General features: G+C 36.9%; 1 protein-coding gene and 1 pseudogene across 24 annotated transcripts in view; both read right to left on the bottom strand.

The window, feature by feature from the left end:
* LCORL (ligand dependent nuclear receptor corepressor like) overlaps positions 1 to 17,768 on the bottom strand; it is a 185,035-nt gene that overhangs the window by 63,560 nt on the left and 103,707 nt on the right. The gene's annotated exons all lie outside the window — the stretch shown is intronic.
* LOC309628647 (GTP-binding nuclear protein Ran pseudogene) lies at positions 15,169 to 17,253 on the bottom strand (annotated as a pseudogene). Its single transcript has one exon. The product of its transcript is annotated as a GTP-binding nuclear protein Ran pseudogene (transcript).

The following is a 17,768-nucleotide window of genomic DNA, read 5'->3' as shown; positions in this document are numbered from 1 at the left end:
ACTAAGTGAAGAGAGTCCACAGAATAGGAGTAAATATTTACAAATCACATGTCTGATAAAGGTCTACTGTCCAAGTATATAAAGAACTCTTATAATCCAACAATAAAAAGACAAATGCCCAAATAAAAAAACAGCATATGATTTGAGTAGACATTTCTCCAAAGAAGATATTACTAATGACCAGTAAGCACATGACAAGATGATTAACATCATTAGTCTTTAGGGAAATGCAAATCAAAAGCACAATGAGATACCATTTCACAACCTGAAGGAGAATTATAATAAAAAATGCAGATAACAAGTGTGAGTGAGAATGTGGAGAAATCTGAGTCCTCATACATGGTGGGTGGGAATGCAAAATGGTGCAGCCATTTTGGAAAATGTATTTTGAAAACACATTAAAAAATGTAAACATAGAGTTACCATATGACCCAGCAAATTCCACCCCTAGGTATATAACTAAGAAAACCGAAAGCATATGTTCAATCAAAAATATGTATGAATGTTCACAGCAGCATTATTCACAACAGCCAAAAAGTAGAAACAACCCAAATGTCAACTGGTGAATGTATAAATAAAATGTGGTATATCCATACAATAGAGTATTATTCAATCATAAAAAGAAATGAACTGACGCATGTTACAACAAGAATGAACCTCAAAAACATGCTAAATGAAGGCTGCATGTAGTGCAATTTCATTTATATGAAATGTTTAAAAGAGGCAAATCTACAGAGAGAGAAATCTATTAGATTAGTGGTTGCCAGAGCCTGAAGAAGAGTAAGAGAATGATGAGTGAGTGTTCATCTAGTAATGGGTTTCTTTTTTAGGGTGAAGAAAATGTTCTGGAATCAGAGAGCGGTGATGGTTGCAAAACTTTGTTAATGAGTGTATTAAAAACCACTGAATTTTATACTTTAAAAAAGTGAATTTTATAGTATATGAATTATATCTCAATTAAAAAAAATAGGAAGAAAGGATATATTAGAAAGTGGAACTTACAGCCCAGAGGGCAGATTCAAGAGCCATAAAGAATTTTTCCTTGAGGTCTAATCGAATAACTTCCAACCTTTTCCCAGTTGGATTTCAGGATTGCTATGGAACAGGGACCCCTGTGTGCACCCCATTTCGCCATTTTTTTGTTTGTTTGTTTGTTTTTTTATACTGCATGTTCTTATTAGGCATCAACTTTATACACATCAGTATATACATGTCAATCCCAATCACCCAATTCAGCACCCCACCATCCCCACCCCACCACAGTTTTCCCCCCTTGGTGTCCATATGTCCGTTCTCTACATCTGTGTCTCAACTTCTGCCCTGCAAACCGGCTCACCTGTACCATTTTTCTAGGTTCCACATACATGCGTTAATATACGATATTTGTTTTTCTCCTTCTGAGTTACTTCACTCTGTATGACAGTCTCTAGATCCATCCACGTCTCAACAAATGACTCAATTTCGTTCCTCTTTATGGCTGAGTAATATTCCATTGTATATATGTACCACTTCTTCCTTATCCATTCGTCTGTTGATGGGCATTTAGGTTGCTTCCATGACCTGGCTATTGTAAATAGTGCTGCAATGAACATTCGGGTGCATGTGTCTTTTTGAATTACGGTTTTCTCTGGGTATATGCCCAGTAGTGGAATTGCTGGGCCATATGGTAATTCTATTTTTAGTTTTTTAAGGAACCTCCATATTGTTCTCCATAGTGGCTGTATCAATTTACATTCCCACCAACAGTGCAAGAGGGTTCCCTTTTCTCTACACCCTCTCCAGCATTTGTTGTTTGTAGATTTTCTGAGGATGCCCATTCTAACTGGTGTGAGGTGATATCTCATTGTAGTTTTGATTTGCATTTCTCTAATAATTAATGATGTTGAACATCTTTTCATGTGCTTCGTGGCCGTCTGTATGTCTTCTTTGGAGAAATGTCTATTTAGGTCTTCTGCCCATTTTTGGATTGGGGTGTTTGTTTCTTTAATATTGAGCTGAATGAGCTGTTTATATATTTTGGAGATTAATCCTTGTCTGTTGATTCGTTTGCAAATATTTTCTCCCATTCTGAGGGTTGTCTTTTCGTCTTGTTTATGGTTTCCTTTGCTGTGCAAAACCTTTGAAGTTTCATTAGGTCCCATTTGTTTATTTTTGTTTTTATTTCCATTACTCTAGGAGGTGGATCAAAAAAGATCTTGCTGTGATTTATGTCAAAGAGTGTTCTTCCTATGTTTTCCTCTAAGAGTTTTATAGTGTCCAGTCTTACATTTAGGTCTCGAATCCATTTTGAGTTTATTTTTGTGTATGGTGTTAGGGAGTATTCTAATTTCATACTTTTACATGTAGCTGTCCAGTTTTCCCAGCACCACTTATTGAAGAGACTGTCTTTTCTCCATTGTATATCTTTGCCTCCTTTGTCATAGATTAGTTGACCATAGGTGCGTGGGTTTATCTCTGGGCTTTCTATCTTGTTCCACTGATCTATGTTTCTGTTTTTGTGCCAGTACCATATTGTCTTGATTACTGTAGCTTTGTAGTATAGTCTGAAGTCAGGGAGTCTGATTCCTCCAGCTCCGTTTTTTTCCCTCAAGACTGCTTTGGCTATTCGGGGTCTTTTGTGTCTCCATACAAATTTTAAGATGATTTGTTCTAGCTCCGTAAAAAATGCCATTGGTAATTTGATAGGGATTGCATTGAATTTGTAGATTGCTTTGGGCAGTATAGTCATTTTCACAATGTTGATTCTTCCAATCCAAGAACATGGTATATCTCTCCATCTGTTGGTATCATCTTTAATTTCTTTCATCAGTGTCCTATAGTTTTCTTCATACAGGTCTTTTGTCTCCCTAGGTAGGTTTATTCCTAGGTATTTTATTCTTTTTGTTGCAATGGTAAATGGGTGTGTTTCCATAACTTCTCTTTCAGATTTTTCATCATTAGTGTATAGGAATGCAAGAGATTTCTGTGCATTAATTTTGTATCCTGCAACTTTACCATACTCATTAATTAGCTCTAGCAGTTTTCTGGTGGCAGTTTTAGGATTCTCTATGTATAGTATCATGTCATCCGCAAACAGTGACAGTTTTACTTCTTCTTTTCCAATTTGTATTCCTTTCATTTCTTTTTCTTCTCTGACTGCCGTGGCTAGGACTTCCAAAACTATGTTGAATAATAGTGGTGAGAGTGGGCAACCTTGTCTCGTTCCTGATCTTAGAGGAAATGCTTTCAGTTTTTCACCATTGAGAATGATGTTTCCTGTGGGTTTGTCATATATGGCCTTTATTATGTTGAGGTAGGTTCCCTCTATGCCCATTTTCTGGAGAGTTTTTATCATAAATGGGTGTTGAATTTTGTCAAAAGCTTTTTCTGCATCTAATGAGATGATCATATGGTTTTTATTCTTCAATTTGTTAATATGGTGTATCACATTGATTGATTTGCGTATATTGAAGAATCCTTGCATCCCTGGGATAAATCCCACTTGATCGTGGTGTATGATCCTTTTAATGTGTTGTTGGATTCTGTTTGCTAGTATTTTGTTGAGGATTTTTGCATCTATATTCATCAGTGATATTGGTCTGTAATTTTCTTTTTTTTGTAGTGTCTTTGTCTGGTTTTGGTATCAGGGTGATGGTGGCCTCATAGAATGAGTTTGGGAGTGTTCCTTCCTCTGCAATTTTGTGGAAGAGTTTGAGAAGGATAGGTGTTAGCTCTTCTCTAAATGTTTGATAGAATTCACCTGTGAAGCCATCTGGTCCTGGACTTTTGTTTGTTGGAAGATTTTAAATCACAGTTTCAATTTCGTTACTTGTGATTGGTCTGTTCATATTTTCTGTTTCTTCCTGGTTCAGTCTTGGAAGGTTATACCTTTCTAAGAATTTGTCCATTTCTTCCAGGTTGTCCATTTTATTGGCATAGAGTTGCTTGTAGTAGTCTCTTAGGATGCTTTGTATTTCTGCAGTGTCTGTTGTAACTTCTCCTTTTTCATTTCTGATTTTATTGATTTGAGCCCTCTCCCTCTTTTTCTTGATGAGTCTGGCTAATGGCTTATCAATTTTGTTTATCTTCTCAAAGAACCATCTTTTAGTTTTATTGATCTTTGCTATTGTTTTCTTTGTTTCTATTTCATATATTTCCACTCTGATCTTTATGATTTCTTTCCTTCTGCTAACTTTGGGTTTTGTTTGTTCTTCTTTCTCTAGTTTCTTGAGGTATAAGGTTAGATTGTTTACTTGAGATTTTTCTTGTTTCTTGAGGTAGGCTTGTATAGCTATAAACTTCCCTCTTAGAACTGCTTTTGCTGCATCCCATAGGTTTTGGGTGGTCGTGTTTTCATTGTCATTTGTCTCTAGGTATTTTTTGATTTCCTCTTTGATTTCCTCAGTGATCTCTTGGTTATTTAGTAACGTATTGTTTAGCCTCCATGTGTTTGTCTTTTTTACGTTTTTTTCCCTGTAATTCATTTCTAATCTCATAGCGTTGTGGTCAGAAAAGATGCTTGATATGATTTCAATTTTCTTAAATTTACTGAGGCTTGATTTGTGACCCAAGACGTGATCTATCCTGGAGAATGTTCCGTGCGCACTTGAGAAGAACGTGTAATCTGCTGTTTTTGGATGGAATGTCCTATAAATATCAATGAAATCTATCTGATCTATTGTGTCATTTAAAGCTCTGTTTCCTTATTTATTTTCATTTTGGATGATCTGTCCATTGGTGTAAGTGAGGTGTTAAAGTCCCCCACTATGATTGTGTTACTGTCAATTTCCTCTTTTATAGCTGTTAGCAGTTGCCTTATGTATTGAGGTGCTCCTATGTTGGGGGCATATATATTTATAATTGTTATATCTTCTTCTTGGATTGATCCCTTGATCATTATGTAGTGTCCTTCCTTGTCTCTTGTAACATTCTTTATTTTAAAGTCTATTTTATCTGATATGAGTATAGCTACTCCAGCTTTCTTTTGATTTCCATTTGCATGGAATATCTTTTTCCATCCCCTCACTTTCAGTCTGTATGTGTCCCTAGGTCTAAAGTGGGTCTCTTGTAGACAGCATATATATGGGTCTTGTTTTTGTATCCATTCAGCAAGCCTGTGTCTTTTGGCTGGGGCATTTAATCCATTCACGTTTAAGGTAATTATCGATATGTATGTTCCTATGACCATTTTCTTAATTGTTTTGGGTTTGTTTTTGTAGGTCCTTTTCTTCTCTTGTGTTTCCCACTTCGAGAAGTTCCTTTAGCATTTGTTGTAGAGCTGGTTTGGTGGTGCTGAATTCTCGTAGCTTTTGCTTGTCTGTAAAGGTTTTGATTTCTCCATCAAATCTAAATGAGATCCTTGCCGGCTAGAGTAATCTTGGTTGTAGGTTCTTCCCTTTCATCACTTTAAGTATATCATGCCACTCCCTTCTGGCTTGCAGAGTTTCTGCTGAGAAATCAGCTGTTAACCTTATGGGAGTTCCCTTGTATGTTATTTGTCGTTTCTCCCTTGCTGCTTTCAATAATTTTTCTTTGTGTTTAATTTTTGCCACTTTGATTACTATGTGTCTCGGCGTGTTTCTCCTTGGGTTTATCCTGTATGGGACTCTCTGCGCTTCCTGGACTTGGGTGGCTATTTCCTTTCCCATGTTAGGGAAGTTTTCGACTATAATCTCTTCAAATATTTTCTCTGGTCCTTTCTCTCTCTCTTCTCCTTCTGGGACCCATATAATGCGAATGTTGTTGCGTTTAATGTTGTCCCAGAGGTCTCTTAGGCTGTCTTCATTTCTTTTCATTCTTTTTTCTTTAGTCTGTTCTGCAGCAGTGAATTCCACCATTCTGTCTTCCAGGTCACTTATCCGTTCTTCTGCCTCAGTTATTCTGCTGTTGATTCCTTCTAGTGTAGTTTTCATGTCAGTTATTGTATTGGTCATCTCTGTTTGTTTGTTCTTTAATTCTTCTAGGCCTTTGTTAATCATTTCTTGCATCTTCTCAATCTTTGCCTCCATTCTTATTTCGAGGTCCTGGATCATCTTCACTATCATTATTCTGAATTCTTTTTCTGGAAGGTTGCCTATCTCCACTTCATTTAGTTGTTTTTCTGGGGTTTTTTCTTGTTCCTTCATCTGGTATATAGCCCTCTGCCTTTTCATCTTGTCTATCTTTCTGTAACGGTGGTTTTTGGTCCACAGGCTGCAGGACTGTAGTTTTTCTTGCTTCTGCTGTCTGCCCTCTGGTGGTTGAGGCTATCTAAGAGGCTTGATGGGAGGCTCTGGTGGTGGGTAGAGCTGACTGTTGCTGTGGCGGTCAGAGCTCAGTAAAACCTTAATCCACTTGACTGTTGATGGGTGGGGCTGGGTTCCCTCCCTGTTGGTTGTTTTGCCTGAGGCAACCCAACACTGGAGCCTACCTGGGCTCTTTGGTGGGGTTAATGGCCGACTCTGGGAGGGCTCACGCCAAGGAGAACTTCCCAGAACCTCCGCTGCCAGTGTCCTTGTCCCCATGGTGAAACAGAGTCACCCCCTGCCTCTGCAGGAGACCCCCCAACACCAGCAGGTAGGTCTGGTTCAGTCTCCCCCAGGGTCAATGCTCCTTCTCCTGGGTCCCGATGCGCACACTACTTTGTGTGTGCCCTCCAAGAGTGGGGTCTCTGTTTCCCCCAGTCCTGTCGAAGTCCTGCAATCAATTCCCACTAGGCTTCAAAGTCTGATTCTCTAGGAATTCCTCCTCCCGTTGCCGGACCCCCAGGTTGGGAAGCCTGATGTGGGGCTCAGAACCTCCAAACCAGTGGGTGCTTCTGTGGTATAAGTGTTCGCCAGTCTGTGAGTCACCCACCCAGCAGTTATGGGATTTGATTTTACTCTGATTGTGCCCCTCCTACCGTCTCACTGTGGCTTCTCCTCTGTCCTTGGACGTGGGGTATCCTCCTTGGTGAAGTCCAGTGTCTTCCTGTCGATGACTGTCCAGCAGCCAGTTGTGATTCTGGTGCTCTCGCAAGAGGGAGTGAGAGCACGTCCTTCTATTCCGCCATCTTGGTTAATCCCTCTGCCCTTCCATTTCACCATTTTTGAACAAGAGTGTTTACAGTGGTTATCCTATGCCTGTCCTAACATTGTATGTTGGATGTGTGTGGGCAAGTAATTTGCGTTTTTACTTTCAAAGGTCTACAGATCAAGAGAAACTATATTTGAAGTGCTATACCAAAGGAACTACACTCAAGGAACTTCATTTGTATCTGAAACTGAGTTAGATAACACAAGTGTGGTCTCTGAGATGATGTAATAAGATAAGACTTTTGGAGGTCTTGGGCAGGGGTGAGTGTATTTTGCATTTGGGAGAGATGTGAGTCACCAGAACCAACTGATTCCAACTTCCTTGTATTCACTCCTTTGTTTAGTATTCTTCCACACTCATAGGTAGCATATAATGCTATTATTTACCTAGAGAGAGAGATGCTCTTAGGACCAATCTAAGAATATCTGAGTAGGTTGTCTCAATTATGAGACTGTCAAAGTGGAAAATATTGGTCACTAATCCAACAAAAATTTTAAAGACCAGGATGATGGTATTTTTCTTATCTTCTCTTTCTCCAAAATCCATTTCCCGTCTCTCCATGTTTGATATGTATTAACAATTAATACTTATACAGCACTTTATATAACATGAAGAACTCTGACACATGGGTATCATTTAATGACAAATATCATATTAGTGTAGATAATGATATAACGAAAGGTAAGAAGGAAAGCAAAGTTCTACAGAACCATGTATGGTGTACAGTTATTGCCCTTGCCTTCTATTCTTCCCCAAATATGGTTTTCTAAAAATTTCGATCTACAGAAAAGTTGAAAGAAGAGTACAACGTACTTCCACAAAATTTTACCTCTATAGATTCAACAACTATTGACATTTTGTGTCATTGGATTTACATATAAACTCACACACACAGGTTATTTATGGGTGAAGCATTTGAAAGTTGCAGATATCATGAAGCTTTAACTCTACTTGAGAAAGAAAGAACAAGAACATTATGATACATAACTATAATGCCATCATCCCTTTCAAAAAATTTAACACAAAAAATATAGTTCCCAACTTTCCTCATTATCTCCTTTACAGCTTTCTCCTCCCCAATCTCAGGTTGCAATCTAGGATTACACATTGTATATTTTTTGGTTTTTTTAACATCTTTATTGGAGTATAATTGCTTTACAATAGTATGTTAGCTTCTGCTTTATAACAAAGTGAATCAGTTATACATATACATATGTCCCCATATCTCTTCCCTCTTGTGACTCCCTCCCTCCCACCCTCCATCTCCCACCCCTCTAAGTGTTCACAAAGCACTGAGCTGATCTCCCTGTGCTATGCAGCTGCTTCCCACTAGCTATCTATTTTACGTTTGGTAGTGTATATATGTCCATGCCACTCTCTCACTTTGTCACAGCTTACCCTTCCCCCTCCCCATATCCTCAAGTCCATTCTCTAGTAGGTCTGTGTCTTTATTCCTGTCTTACCCCTAGGTTCTTCATGACCTTTTTTTTTTCTTTCTTAGATTCCATATTTTGTGTTAGCATACGGTATTTGTTTTTCTCTTTCTAACTTACTTCACTCTGTATAACAGACTTTAGGTCCATCCACCTCACTACAAATAACTCAATTTCGTTTCTTTTTATGGCTGAGTAATATTCCATTGTATATATGTGCCACATCTTCTTTATCCATTCATCTGTTGATGGACACTTAGGTTGCTTCCATGTCCTGGCTACTGTAAATAGAGCTGCAATGGACATTTTGGTACATGACTCTTTTTGAATTATGGTTTTCTCAGGGTATATGCTCAGTAGTGGGATTGCTGGGTTGTGTGGTAATTCTTTTTTTAGTTTTTTAAGGAACCTCCATACTGTTCTCCAGAGTGGCTGTATCAATTTACATTCCCACCAACTGTGCAAGAGTGTTCTCTTTTCTCCACACCCTCTCCAGCATTTATTGTTTCTGGATTTTTTGAAGATGGCTATTCTGACCGGTGTGAGATGATATCTCATTGTAGTTTTGATTTGCATTTCTCTAATGATTAATGATGTTGAGCATTCTTTAAGGTGTTTGTTGGCCATCTGTATATCTTCTTTGGAGAAATGTCTATTTAGGTCTTCTGCCCATTTTTGGATTGGGTTGTTTGTTTTTTTGTTATTGAGCTGCATGAGCTGCTTGTAAATTTTGGAGATTAATCTAATCCTTTGTCAGTTGCTTCATTTGCAAATATTTTCTCTCATTCTGAGGGTTGTCTTTTGGTCTTGTTTATGGTTTCCTTTGCTGTGCAAAAGCTTTGAAGTTTCATTAGGTCCCATTTGTTTATTTTTGTTTTTATTTCCATTTCTCTAGGAGGTGGGTCAAAAAGGATCTTGCTGTGATTTATGTCATAGAGTGTTCTGCCTATGTTTTCCTCTAAGAGTTTGATAGTGTCTGGCCTTATATTTAGGTCTTTAATCCATTTTGAGTTTATTTTTGTGTAAGGGAGTGTTCTAATTACATACTTTTACATGTACCTGTCCAGTTTTCCCAGCACCATTTATTGAAGAGGCTGTCTTTTCTCCACTGTATATTCTTGCCTCCTTTATCAAAGATAAGGTGACCACAGGTGCTTGGGTTTCTCTCTGGGCTTTCTATCCTGTTCCATTGATCTATATTTCTGTTTTTGTGCCAGTACCATACTGTCTTGATTACTGTAGCTTTGTAGTATAGTCTGAAGTCAGGGAGCCTGATCCCTCCAGCTCCATTTTTCGTTTTCAAGATTGCTTTGGCTATTCGGGGTCTTTTGTGTTTCCATATAAATTGTGAAATTTTTTGTTCTAGTTTTGTGAAAAATGCCAGTGGTAGTTTGATAGGGATTGCATTGAATCTGTAGATTGCTTTGGGTAGTAGAGTCATTTTCACAACATTGATTCTTCCAATCCAGGAACATGGTATATCACTCCATCTGTTTGTATCATCTTTAATTTCTTTCATCAGTGTCTTATAATTTTCTGCATACAGGTCTTTTGTCTCCTTAGGTAGGTTTATTCCTAGATATTTTATTCTTTTTGTTGCAATGGTAAATGGGAGTGTTTTCTTAATTTCACTTTCAGATTTTTCATCATTAGTGTACAGGAATGCCAGAGATTTCTGTGCATTAATTTTGTATCCTGCTACTTTACCAAATTCATTGATTAGCTCTAGCAGTTTTCTGGTAGCATCTTTAGCATTCTCTATGTATAGTATCATGTCATCTGCAAACAGTGCCAGCTTTACTTCTTCTTTTCCAATTTGGATTCCTTTTATTTCTTTTTCTTCTCTGATTGCTGTGGCTAAAACTTCCAAAAGTATGTTGAATAATAGTGGTGAGAGTGGGCACAGGTTATTCATTTTTGACAGGAATAGTATATTGGTGATATGCCTTTTGTTTTATCATACCAGTTGGTCCCAGCATTAGTGATGTTGTTGATCACTAGCTGTAAGGTGGTATCCAACAGATATTGCCATTTTAGAGTTACCTTTTCTCCTTTGTAATTAGTAATCTATGGAGTAATACTTTAATGTGATTATCCTTTTCCCCAACAATCTTGTATTTACCCAATGTTTTCAGTATCGATTGATCAATTCCTGCCAGAAATAACTGGTACACTAGTGGTTACAAAAAAGTAATTTTCTTAATTCCATTATTCATTTTCTATTTTTCTGTAACATTCTTAAAAAATAAAAAAAAAGAAATGCCTTCTCTTCTGTGACCCTTACCTTTTATTTTTTGTTTGTTATTATCACTATGAACTCATAGACTGTCCCTTGTTATCCAATATGTTATGTATGACTTCATTATTCATTTTAATGCACAAATTATTCCAAATTTGGCCAGTGGAAACCCCTTCATGCTGGTCCTTATATCCTTTTGATATACCTTCTGTTTTTGAGGACTTCCCTTTTTTTTTTCTTTTTTCTTTTAGCATATAAAAAAATATTCCATATCCACTTTCTACTTTTCCTGTCCCTGACTTGGAATCAACCAATATTCCAAATACCCTATTTTTCCTACTTGTGGTAGGGACTGGTGTTTAGGCATCAAGGTCTGGATGATAAGTGTGGTCACTGCTACTGTGATGTCATTGCTTCTAGAATCTTACAGTAGGAAAAGTTAATAAATGCTAAATATATACATATTTAAATCATGAGTTCATACTGGGACCTCTATTACCATGGAGTTCTTCTTTTTCTTCCCCCGTTCCATATTTTTATTCCCTTCTCTTACAGTAAAAACTCACAAAATTACTATAGCAATACAACTATTGAAAAATGTTTATCCTTAAAATAACCCCACTGAGAGTACAGAGCACTATATTAGTTATTTGAATTAATTTTTCCTGTGTTCTGTATTATTGATATGATATAGTTAGGTTTATTTGCTTTTTTTGTTTGACGCAATCACAGGGCTTCCTCCCCCATCCTTGTTGATTTAATTTTATTTTAAAAAAATGCACAAAATTAACGTCTCAAAACTCAAAACTATACAAGACTCAAAGAACGTTCACTTATTTTATCTTCCACTACTCCCAAAGTAACCAAATTTTATTAGTTTCTGATTTATGCTTTTGTGTTTTTTTGTATAAAAATAAGAAAATAGATTCATATACTCTTTCCTCTTCTTTCTTAAAAGTTAACATAGTATATATCCCATTTTCTTCCTCTTGCTTTTTTCACTTAAAAGTATATACCAAGTTAATCTTTCTTATCAGTTCATAGAGATGTTCGTAAAAAAAAATTTTTTTAACTGAAGTATAGTTGATGTACAATATTAAATAATTTTCAGGTGTACAACAGTGATTTACAATTTTTAAAGATTATATTCCATTTATAGTTACTACAAAATACTGGCTATATTCCCTGTATTGTACAATATATCCTTGCAGCTTATTTATTTTATACACAATAGTTTGCACCTCTTAATCCCCAACCCCTATCTTGCTCCTCCCCGCTTCCCTCTCCACACTGATAACCACTAGTTTGTTCTCTATATCTGTGAGTCTGTTTTTTGTTATATTCACTAGTTTATTTTTTCAGATTCCACATTTAGGAGATATCATACAGTGTTTGTCTTTCTCTGTCTAACTTATTTCATAAGCATTATACCCTCCACGTCCATCCATGTTGTTGCAAATTTCATTCTTTTTTATGGTTTAGTAGTCCATTGTACATATATGCAATATCTTCTTTATGCATTCATCTGTTGATGGACATTTAGGTCACTTTATTCTATTCTACAGCTCCATGGTAAGCCATTGTTTCTACCACGTGGTCAACCTGTCTCCTATGGGTGGGCATGTAAGTGATTTCAAACATTTTGCTATTATAAATAATGCTGCAATAAATAATTTTGTGCATTTCTATTCTCATGTTGTTAAACAAGTACCATCAGGTAAATTCTAAAAGGTGGGATTATTGAATCAAAGGGTAAATACATATGTAGTTTTAATAGATATTGCTTAATACTTCTTTGTCAGGAGTGTACATTTTGTACTTACCACTGCAATTGATGAAAGTGACTGTTACCTCATAGGTACCCTAACTGAGTGCTGTCAGGCTTTTGAATTTTTGCTAATCTAATAGAAGAGAAATGGTAACTCAGTATTGTTTTCATTTGCAGCTCTAGTATAAATTTAAGGGTCATTTAAATATCTTATTTTTCTGTGTGTAACACTCTGCTAACACCTTTTGTCCATTTTTGTATTAAGCGTTTGGTCCTATTTTTTTTCCCCCTATTAATTAAAAAAATCCCTTATATACTAGGAGATTAACTATTGTAATATACAATGCAAGTATGTTTCCCCAGTTTGCCTTTGTCTTTTAACTTTGACTATGGGACTTTCTTGCTAGACAAATTTCTATAAATCCTTTAAATGTAGTCAATATTTTATTTTATTGCATCTGGACTTTAAGTCATACAGAAAGCCTTTGCCCCCTATTCCAGGTTACAACAGAATTCACTGATATTTTCTCCTAGTATGTACATGGTTACATTATTTTGTGTTATATTGAAATCTCTTATCCAATTTGAAATTTATTCCAGCGTACATATGAGATATGGATCTGATTTTACCTTTTTCTGATTCGTTTTCCAATTATCCTAATATCAGTTATTATCCTAAAATCAGTCCATCATTTTCCCTGTGATTTGAAACACCACCTATGTCATATATCTATTTCCCTGGGTGTGTGGGTCTATTTCTCAATGAGTTTGTTTGCCCATTCAGGTAACAGTACTGCCATTTTAATTACAGAGGCTTTAATAACTGCAAGAGCCAGTACTGAATCTTTTCAAAAACCTATTCTTGCATATCTGTATTTCCATATGGTAGCTCCAAAGGGGTAGATGAAATTTCCTAAAGGAATCATATTAAATTTATATATTAATTTAGGGAAACCAAAATTGCTCATTTGTTTATTCCAAAGTATTTGTCTTTTTTTAACTACTGTAAATAGAATTATATCATCTGACTATGTGTACATAGAAAACACTGTTGCTTTAAATTTTGACACTGTACTATTTTTTTTTTTTTGCTGCATTGGGTCTTTATTGCTGTGTGCGGGCTTCCTCTAGTTGCGGGGAGTGGGGGCTACTATTCATTGTGGTGTGCACACTTCTCATTACAGTGGCTTCTCTTGTTGCGGAGCACCGGCTCTAGGTGCGTGGGCTTCAGTAGTTGCAACACGTGGGCTCAGTAGTTGCGACATGCAGGCCCTAAAGTGCACGGGCTTCAGGAGTTGTGGCACATGGGCTCAGTAGTTGCAGCGCACGGGCTCTGGGACATGTGAGCTTCAGCATTTGTGGCTCAAGGGCTCTAGAGTGCAGGCTCATTAGTTCTGGTGCATGCGCTTAGTTGTTCTGCGACATGTGGGATCTTCCCGGACCAAGGATTGAACCCATGTCCCCTACACTGGCATATGGGTTCTTTGTTTGTTTGTTTTTTTTTTTTTTAAGAAGTGGATTTATTTAGAGAGAAACACACTCTACAGACAGAACGTGGGCCATCTCAGAAGGTGAGAAAGGCCGGGTTCTTTGTTTTTAATATAAATTTATTTATTTATTTTTAGCTGCGTTGGGTCTTCATTGCTGTGCACAGGCTTCCTCTAGTTGTGGTGACATGGGGGCTACTCTTCATTGCAATGCGCGGGCTTCTCAATGCAGTGGCTTCTCCTGTTGTGGAGCACAGGCTCTAGGCGTGCGGGCTTCCGTAGTTGTGGCTCACGGGCTCTAGAGTGCAGGCTCAGTAGTTGTGGCGCACGGGCTTAGTTGCTCCGCGGCATGTGGGATCTTCCCGGACCAGGGATCAAACCCATGTCCCCTGCACTGGCAGGCGGATTCTTAACCACTGCGCCACCAGGGAAATCCCTGTGCTAAATTCTTTTACTGTTTGAGTTAGTTTTATTATCAATGCTCTTGGTCTTCTAATATCATTTGCAAACAGAACTAGTTGTATTTCTTCTTTTCCAATTCTTATGAATCTAAAACAGTTTTCTCTTATCTAATTGCACAAACCCAAACCTCCAACAAGATGTTGAATAGTGGGGACACAGGACAATCCTATCTTGTTCCAGTTTTAGTAGGAATGCTGTCAGTAGTGTCCACATTTTAAGCTGTATTTTAAAAACAGGAGTATATGTGTTTTATCAGGTTGAAGATACATGCATAAATTCCTTTTTTTACCAAATATATTTAGCAGGAACATGCTGAATTTTTCCAAAGACCTTTTGAACATCAGTAGAGATGAAGTAAACTTTTTTGTTCTTCCTTAGGTTAACAGGTGATTTATGTTAATGGATTTCCTAAGACAGAACCACTGATCAATGCAACACTTGATCAATGATGTATTATTTTACTACAACACTGTAGAATTTTGTTTGATATTTTTGTATTGATATAAATAAGATTATTCTGTAGTCGTGTGTGTGTATGTGTGTGAACTATCTTTATGAGATTTTTATCTAGATCAACATCATAGTCATTTAAAAAATAATTTGGGAACTTACTTTTTTATGTTCTGAAAGATTTTATGAAACATAGAGATTAGCTGATCTTAGAAAATTTGGTAAAATATAACTTTTAAACCTCCCGGCTGGGTGTTTTTGTTGGTTTCTTGATACATTTTTCTATTTCTTAAAAAAAAAAAAAACACACACACACAAAAAAACGAATAACCTGTTTAAGTCTTCTAGCTGTTTGGAGACAGTTTTGGTAAACTGGATTTTCCTATTAATTTTATCCATTTCACCTAAGTTGTACAAAACAGAAACTATGACTTTTTAAATTTTCTGCTTCAATGATTATTTCCCCCTTATCATGTCTTCTACATCTCTGCTTTCTCCTTCTGTGCTAACCTCTCCCCTGTTCCCTGGCCAATTGGTTAACTAGTACTTTATTTCATGGCCTTTTCCAAAGAAAAAACTTTTTTTTCTATTTATTTTTTAGTCTTAATGTTTTTCTGTCTTCCACCTTAATAATTTTTGCTTTTATCTTTATTATTTCCTTCCTTGTTCATTATTCTGATTTACTTTGTTGAGGTTTTTTTTTGTTTGTTTGTTTGTTTTCCGGAAGCGCCTCGTGGCTTGTGGGATCTTAGTTCCCTGACCAGAGATTGAACCCGTTCTCCCTGCAGTGGAAGAAGAGAATCCTAATCACTGGATTGCCAGGGAATTTCTATTTTGTGATTTTTTTTCCTAGCTTTTTTTGATGGGAATTTAACTTATTCTCATTCTGTAGTTTTTATTGATAAAAATATTAAAGGCCAAATCTTTTCCTAATCACTGTTTTAATTATATCCCCTAGATTCTTACATGTAGTTTTTTCATTATTAGTATATTTTAAAGAGATCCTATACTTTTTTTCTTCCCTTTCACACTAAAGTTGTTTAAAAGAATGTTTACATTGTAGGTGGATAGGACAATTTTTTGCTGTTGTTATTCATTTTTATCTTTATGGCATTATGATTTTTTAAAAAAGCTTTTTTTTTGGTATTGTTTCTACTTTATGAACTTCTCAGGATTTCTTTTTGACTTTGTATATAAATTTTTTGTGAATGTTCTATGTACACTTGAGAAAAAAGAATAGTTTATATTACCTGAGGATAGAGTTCAACTTATACCCATAAACTACTCCTTACTATTATTTTAGGGCTTCTACTATATATCCTTACTTATTTTATTTATTTATTTATTTTATTTGAAATACAACTTTATTCTGATTCTAAATGAAAAGAAATGGGAATGACAGTAACAAACAAGATTCCACCACTGAATACTGTGATGTGACTGTAGCAGTCTTATATTTGAAACTCAAGGAGGAAACAACTGTGTTCCAAAACACCTAAATATGCAGGTCCAAAAAAATGAACGTTTTTTTTTTTAACTGCCACATTCACTCTGAAGCTCATTCATCTCCTTCAGCATCCCAAAGATTAAGCACATGTTCTGCTTAGTTATATAATAAAGTGGCAAACACGCTGCACCACTGACATCACAGGACAGTTGCCTATAAAACTAGACTCCTGATGCTGGGCTCCAGCTTCACTTTCTCACAGGTCATCATCTTCATCCGGGAGGGCAGTTGTCTGAGTAGCCTCTAGATCGTGCTCGTACTGCGCTGCCAACGCTGGGTCCATGACCACCTCTGGCAGGGAGAGAGCAGGCATGGTGACGAACTCTCAGTTAGCGTCTCCGATCAGTTTTCTAGCAAGCCAGAGGAAGGGCTTTGCAAAGCTGTAGTTTCTTTGGCAGAAATGTCATAGTACTGAAGATTCTTCTTTCGGTGTAAGACAATGACTTTGCCTTAACCCTTCTGTCTTTAATACCCACTTTGTTGCCACACAACATGATGGGGATGTTCTCACACACTCGTACCAGATCTCTATGAACGTTCTTGTAAGTAACTCTCGATGTTACATCAAACATTATAATGGCACACTGAGCTTGGATATAATAGCCATCTCTCAGTCCACCAAATTTCTCCTGACCAGCTGTATCCCATACATTGAACTGAATAGGTCCTCTGCTGGTATGGAACACAGGGGGATGGACCTCAACACCCAAGGTAGCTACATACTTCTTCTCAAATTCACCAGTCAGATGACGTTTTACAAATGTAGTTTTACCAGTACCACCATCACCAACCAATACAAGTTTGAACTGAACTTGGGGTTCTCCTTGGGCAGCCATTGTTATGTTACTCCTCCCAGCCGCCTCCCACTGCCGCCGCTGGGATGTCCTGACCCCCGGCCCTGCGGCCCCCACCCTGGCCCCCTCCTTACTTATTTTAGATCCACTTTACCGATCTAGGACTGAAAGTAACATGTTAATACTCCTGAAGTGTTTGTCTTTTACTCTGAATTCTCTCAAGTTTCTGCTTTATGAAGTTCACTGCTATATTATTTGACACAGATATTAATAAATACTATTTATGAGTTAAGGCCCTTAACAAAGTTTTTTGTCCGCAAGACAACCAATGCAATTTGGTATGCAAGAGAAATATTTTGAGTACTTCACATTTAATTGTACAGAATATTTTTTAAAATGTCTAACCCAAGGGTTAAATTTTCATAAATTAAAACAAGTTTATTCCTTCATCAAGGGCACTCTTAAGTGTAATAGCCCTTTTTTTTTCACTACAATGTGTGTGGTGCTGAAGAACACAAGGACTACTAGGTATAGTTTAGTGCCACTGGTTTGACTCATGCTAGGGTACCAGTAATTTTAACCAACATTGCTCTTGC

This window comes from Balaenoptera borealis, assembly GCF_965194805.1.
Source record: "Balaenoptera borealis genome assembly, chromosome: 4".
Classification (NCBI taxonomy): Eukaryota; Metazoa; Chordata; class Mammalia; order Artiodactyla; family Balaenopteridae; genus Balaenoptera; species Balaenoptera borealis.
This window is presented reverse-complemented; position numbering and strand designations above follow the sequence as displayed.